The 7,396-nt window shown below is 38.2% G+C and overlaps 1 pseudogene; it reads right to left on the reverse strand.

Moving 5' to 3' along the window:
- Positions 1–3,344: 3,344 nt before the first annotated feature.
- On the reverse strand, positions 3,345–3,442 carry LOC144219470 (U2 spliceosomal RNA; annotated as a pseudogene).
- Positions 3,443–7,396: the final 3,954 nt, after the last annotated feature.

Genomic DNA, 7,396 nt, shown 5'->3' on the forward strand with positions numbered 1-7,396 from the left:
GATCGGTTAATTAATGGCTGAAAGGCAACGCTGTTTTTCTTGTTCGCCGACCTTCCCCTTATTCTGGCGTGTGGTGTGTTCTCATCGATTGCTGCTCAGCTGCTTCGAGCGACTGCGTTCGGAATTAAGTCGCCGGAGAGGTGGTGCAGCCTCCCTGGTCGTGGGTAGGAAAGCAGTCTCAGGGATTTTTGGGGTGTGTGTGTGTGCGTGTGCGATTCCAACAAAGGACAGCCACTTCCCGAATGCCCAAAGTTGTGTTTCGTTGGTCCATGCAGGGGTAGCGAAGGGTGTGCAAATAAAGGAAAAGAGGGGCGCGTTGAGGTTCCGAGATGTTTCTTCCCCTTGTGCGCTTCGGCTGAACTGAGCTGATTTGCTTCGGCCCTGAAAGGTGTTGTTAACATGCATGCCTAATGCTGTCGGGCAAATATGTTGGTTTGGAAAAGGGCTATCTTACGAGCGTACTGTGGGCCTGGCGTGCTTAGATTTTTCACTTTTTGGAACTATGTGACCAGTGTGTAAGACGCTTGCGATTTTCTGCAACGACTTCCATGAAAATAGGGAGGTGGTCCAACTACCCAGGAGTTCTCGCATTGTGCATCCTTCCATCAGGAGCTCAGCGTCCGGCGGTACTCCTGTTCAGCTCTTTGCAGTTAGTAATTCACCCACAGGATTAAAAGGCTTTCAAGCGGCACCGCTTCTAAAATCCCATGAAGTGTTTGATATGACTCATGGAGAATTACAGGGATGAACCTGTGCATGATTTCAGGGGCTCGTTCTAGGAGACGTATGACACACAGGGGCGGGCATCCTCAGACGTGGACTGGGTGCTTTACGCTGCCCTAAATTCTCTTTGCCACATGCAGAATCCATGTTGCATGCTTTTGGGGGAAGTGTTCAGTGGCATCCCTACAGCTCTGTGGGCCACAGGATCTCAGGACTTGAATGAAGATGCTTGTATCTAGAGTTAGATGGTGAAATTTGGGAGGCCTTTAATTATACAGCTAACACGTCTCGGCGTTGCAGGAAGCTCTGTAAGGCTTGAGTTAACTCAGTGGTGTGATTAGCTTTACCTGTGTCGTGTTAGTTTCACCTTCTACGTGTTTAGAAAACTTTCCAAGAGCACTTCAAACACACTATTGTGCTCGTGGCATTGTTTTAACATAAGATTTCTTCCAAAAAGAACCAATAACTGAGGGAGACATTTCTTTTTTTTCTTTTCCTTTGGAGTCTGCTGTTCAGTTTTTAACGTGATTCTTAAAGGACTAGCAGATACTGTTCTGTGCCTATGTGTGTACGCAGACAGGCGCCGATGAGCATGAGTAAAACTACGTGTGCTGCATATGTGAGTTTTATGTTATATTCTTGGTTGAAAATGGTAGTACCTGATCGAATGGCAGTCGTAGTAAGTACATGAGGTTGTTGCGCTAATAAAATTATCATCGTCTTGTGGAAAGGAGTTATTTCATTTGGTGAATGTTTGTGTAGTTGTACAACCTAATCATTATAGATGTCACTGGTGTTGTCATTGTTTGTAATAAAAGTCATGCACTGTCGAATTACAATATTTCCATCAACTTTACATCTTCCACAGTGGAACACAAGCCAAGGCTTTCTCCCAGTGAAATGGTTCATTGGCGAGAAAATGAATTTCAAATGAAATTAGTTGGAAAATGCAATTTATAGTTTTGTTAAATAATTTCTGAGGATAATGTCACTTTCATAATGACCTTTAAAATTAAAAATGAAGGTATCGTATTCTCAAATATAACATTACTTTTGACATATAATTGAAAATGCAGTGCTTTCCTGAAAATATTACAGAACTTGCTCCTTTCCACAGTGCTTTATCAGAGTTCTCTTTGACACAGTATGCATCGATGTAGTGTTGCTGGAGAGTTCTCTAGAGTCATTTCATCAGACTTTCCTTATATAAGAAAACAATAAAACTTCATTTAAACTAATTTGTTGTCATTTGCTTGTCCATAAAGTCAGGTGTACTTGGTATGGACTAATGCATTTGGTTAACAAGACAATTGAACTAAAATTAGAACTGTTGCATTTTGAACATCCAAAAATGCTCCTTCTTCTTTTTCTCATGACTGTCCGCAGATGATTTGAACATCCATTTGTTAATGTTTCTCTGTGTGAACATTATTTTTACTTCTGTAGTGCAGACTTGGTGATGTGAGCATTGCTCTTTCCGAAAGTTTTTATTTTTAATAAAGATTTTTATTTTCGAAAGATGCCACATAGTTGAGAGTACTTAAACTGGAGCACCGCATACAGAGAATGAATTACCTCTGAATTACCATTCAGAGCAGGAAATACCAAGAGAATTCAGGCGTATTTTTGAATCCAGCACTTTCATCGAAGATGTGGTACGGTGGGTCTTTGCGGGCTGATTCACTAGTCAGAAGAACATTGTCAAGCCAGATTCTTCGGTTGGCTTCCATGATGGTTTTCATCATCCATATTCCAAAGGTGTTCTCGGTACTTGGATGGCTTTGTGAGAAGTGTTATGTGGGTGTGGGTGAAAAGTTAATTTGAGTGGGAGCAGTTCACATTATTTGTTGCTGGCCTCACATTTATCTGATTATATGCCAAAGCAACAGCTTTCTGTATTAATGTAAAATATTAAACATGTCATAGATAAATAGTTTCTATCACATTGTCTGCCAATCTAGCCTACTGATTAATACACTGCCTGGTTGGGTTTAATGAATCTAATTATATTCACAAACAGTACCTCTAACAGAGGAAGCTCGCAGAAGTATTTGATCATACTGTGCTTTTAGTCCAGTAAAAATGTTAAGACCCATAACAAAAATGTGTAGTTGTAAACTTCTAGTTGTTTATCTTTTGCTCACATAGCTGTTGGGTGTGCTCTCAAGCTCGTTATCATGGTGAATTGAGTTGTAGGAAATGTCTTAGCTATATTAGGATATTGAAGTTATACTCTGTATCAATTAGTTTTTGACACATTGGAAATAATGGCTAAATAAGTGAAATAGTACTTCCTGGAAGCTTTCCATCTTAGACACATAGTCACGTGTATCCCTTGGTGAGATTCCTCAAAAGTTATCTGTAAAATGAATTGCATTGATTGAAACTTATTATTCCCTTAATTCTCATTTCATATCAGATATACATTTCTAGAGGAAGAAGTTGGGCTCTGATCTACAATGAATACACACACACACACACACACACACGTGTGTGTGTGTTCTATATATTATATATAAAATACATGTGTAAAATAATGAGATATGTTTATGCTATAGTGTAATGCTATTTGGGATTCTGTTTTGTGCTGGTGCAGAGATGTGGAGAGAGTGTTGGCTTTGGGTGGGTCCCAGTCTGTCTCTTCTTAGCTGTGTCCTTGGCCACTTAATGTGATACTCAGATACTACACTTGATCTTAGCCAAAAGGCCGAGAAGCGATTATTAATGTGATACTCAGACTTTAGCTCAGTTTTTTCAGCTGAAAAATGGGTACAACAGGATAGAACACCGGGAAAGATCGATTTCAGGATCAAATAAGTAAGAGCACAAGTGGCTTGTAAATTATGAGCATTCATATAAACATAAGAGATATATATCTGCATATTAAGGTGGGTACTTGTGCTTCGTTATTGTATTATTAAATGTGTCCTATAGGCTACCACCCTGTCTAACAAAGGCTGTTCAATGGTTATATTCTCTCACTATTCCAATTGTAATATTACTTTATCATGTAGATTTGCGTATAAAGTATACCAAGTTTTCCAGTCTACAACATACCAGTCCTTCGAGTATTAAAGTATATATTAGTTAAGCTAAAAGAGAAGTAAATTGTATCTCCCAGCCCTATTATTCATAAAAAAGATTCTAATCAGAGTCAGAAATTATAAAACTTTGATAGTTTCTGTTAGCGTTTATATTATTCATCTGATTAAGATCACATTTTCTACAAAGGTTCATATTATACAAAGAATATCATAGTTTAGGAAACGCAACCTCACTTTCTGTGAAGTCAGATATTAAACACATGCTCTGTTTGGAACCACAGGGCATGAATCCCATAACAATATCATTGTTACAAAGATAAACAAACCTTAAACAGCTAAACTTATTATGTAAGGAGAAGGCTCACTCACCCCATCTCTCCATTCAAATCAAGTTTTTTTTTTTTTTAAGTTTATTTATTTACCTTGAGGGAGAGAGAGAGGGAGAGAGGGGAGAGAGGCAGAGGGAGAGAGAGAGAATCCCAAGCAGATTCCACGTTCAGCACTGAGCCCCATTTGGGGCTCAATCTCATGGTAATGAGATCATAACCTGCCTGGAAATCAAGAGTCAGTTGCTCAACAGACTGGACTACCCAGGCACCTCTAAAATCAAGTTTTTGAAATAAAAGTGTGTGTTGTGGTATCTTTTTGACAATAAAGGGTAATTCTAACTCAGTACCTTCAGTGAGGTGCCCAGGTCCTCAGGAGTTGATTACAGGGGACGGGACCCTGCAAGGGAGAACTGTGATTTTTAGCCACATAATTTTTACTGTCCTAACACTTGGATATATCTTAGGATTTGTTACACAATGTGACCTGTTTAACAGAAGACTAATTTATCTGAAGTCAGAAAAACATTTTGACAATAAATATGGTTATTTATATTCAAATTTATGTCTTGTTGTGGGAACTGCCAATTATGTTACCAGAGTAAAATACATGTTATAATAAAAGACCTTTCTGTTTTTTGGTTCAGAGTGAGCGGTAAGCCAATTATGTTTGGTTAAATAGATTTAAGTGTCAAAATTTCTGCAAATTTTGCATGATGCAGAATGGATTATTAAAGGGGATATTTAATTTGTAACATTAGATGATGAAGAATAGATAGAATTTAATTCTACCATGGAAATTAGCTAATATATTTATCCTGCATCGGTAAGGGCTAAGTTTTCTCATTAAGACCATTTTCTTTTTTGGCTTAATAGATGTGAATACCACAACTGTCATTAGAAAGTTGATCCAATAGGTATATATTAAGAAAAATACATTTTATATACATGTTTTATTTAGGTTGTTCTTTCGGTTTTGGAGGTTTTAAATAATCTTACAATGCTCACTGTAATATTTTTTTCATTTAAATGTGCAACATCATAAATCACAAAAAGCTATACATTGACCTTAAATTATAAAATGTGCTAAAATGTGGATTGCTGGGGTCTTTAAGAAACCCAATAAATACCATTCTGGCACCCTTACAGTTTCTGAAAAAGTTGATATTTTGAAAGAAAAAGAAGTAAAGGAGTAGCCAGCATGGGTGAAATGATCAGGTTTGATTAGATGTAGTTTGATGTGATGCCAAACGACATCCCAGGACCTTGGCCTTCCCCGCTCCTCCCTCCCTGCAGGGACAGAGCTGTCTCTGAGCCCTAGAGCCTAGCCTTGACTCTCTGCAGGCAGGGAGTTCTTTAGAGGAAGAAGGAAGGAACTAGCCAAGCTGCTTCCTTTATTTTTTTTTCAGAAACAGAGAAAGTGAAGGTCTGGAGAGAGGCCAGAGTGTCACATGAATTAAGTTCCCTTTACCTGGAAGGAAATATCAGAAGTAGGAGAGAAGTATTCCTCACTGACATGGTTTATAAAGAATTCTGGTTGCAGAATTCTGGACCATAATAGCTTCCATGGTGTTTTACTTAGAAGTTGAGCTCTTTAAATATTTTATGGTATTTTGACACTATATCTGGAATTATCAGAGGAGTGTCTAATGCCCCGGCTGCTTTATAGAGAGTATGGTCCATGAAACTCAGCTGATTTATGCATTGCCAACTTTAAAATAACTCATTCTCAGTGTTTCTTCCCTACTCTCCATGTTAGACTTTGACTGCCAATAATTGGATGGCCTTGTAAATGGTGAGCATTGGGCATAAAAGGGACAGTGTCAAAATCTGACTTCCCAAACCACATATAAATAATGATCCATGCAAGCTGTTATCTACAGCACTTTCTACCTCAGTGTAGATAATTAGAATTTGGCTGGCATTTAATGTTTTAGCTTTTAATAGGAGCAATAATGGACACCATCAAGAAAGAAGAAAAAAGTGAATTTCTAAGGAAATGTGATGTTTTATTTGACTCTGAACATGACTACTCAACCTTAAAAAAGCTCACTTCTTACAATAAATTTTATTCTTCTCTCTCAAATAGTTTGTTTGGACTTTCAAACATTAGAGTTACCTAGCAGTCATTACCTTCAGTAATGCAATAATTTTTTTCCCAAGAAGAGCAACTTCTTAGGCAGCAAACCAAGTCTCCCCAATACAAAAAAAGCCAATTGTCTTTAACACAGTCCTCACTGGTGACTCTGGTGGCCCCCTCCCCACAACTGGATAAGGAGGTGGGGAAGAAGATCTCCAGAAAGGCAGAAAGGTGAAATGGGCATCATCTGAAGAGTCTCAGAGACAGTAGAAATCATGTCACATTTACCCAAGTCATAGAAGGTGGTGCAGGAAGCTTGGGGCTTGTAGTGTGTGGATCAGACTCTTTGGCCTGAATTGGGCTGGAGAAGAGTAATAATATTAAATGCACTGTAGAGGCACAAATGTATTATGGCACCTCTACCCAAAGGAACACTATACAGTTAAGAGTTATCTCTTCTTAGAGATAAAGAAGAAGGTTAAGAAGCAGGAAACTATATTGAATATGATACCCAGCACACATACCCATACACACATCCATACAAACACAAGAATAGTGTTTATGACAGGTTTCAAGAACTTCGTTCTTTGTATACTGTGTTTCCACCAAATACATAATAGTTTGTTTTATATTACATCATTACACAGAACAAAATTATGTTTTCAAATTTGAAAAGAATATTATGTTTTTGCTTTCGGATAAATTTCATTAATTAGCTGAATGCCTGACTGAAATCAACAAGGCACATCCTTCATTGAGTATATATTATGTATATTCTGTTCAGTGCTGCCAGTAGATTTCCTGTTTTTAAAGGTAAGAAATGTTTTGAGTAAGTTTATCAAATTGATTCTTCTTGAGAGCTGTGTAGCATATGAGTGAAATATTTTTCTCTTTTTTGAATAATGTTTTATTATTTTTTGTTTTCAAAACTAATGTGGAATCATTAAAAACTTGAAAATATAGGGGTGCCTGGGTGGCTTAGTCGGTTAAGCATCCGACTTTCGCTTAGGTCATGATCTCGCGGTTCGTGGGTTTGAGACCCGCGTCGGGCTCTGTGGCTGACTGCCAGCTCAGAGCCTGGAGCCTGTTTCAGTCTGTGACTCCCTCTCTCTCTGACCCTCCCCTGCTCACGCTGTCTCTCTCTCTCTCTCTCCTAGAAATAAATAAACCATTAAAAAAAAAACTTGAAAATATAGGAGTGAAGCAAGTAAACTAAAGTTCAC

The sequence above is a fragment of the Crocuta crocuta genome, unplaced genomic scaffold (assembly GCF_008692635.1).
Source record: "Crocuta crocuta isolate KB4526 unplaced genomic scaffold, BGI_CrCroc_1.0 scaffold89, whole genome shotgun sequence".
In the NCBI taxonomy this organism is placed as follows: domain Eukaryota; kingdom Metazoa; phylum Chordata; class Mammalia; order Carnivora; family Hyaenidae; genus Crocuta; species Crocuta crocuta.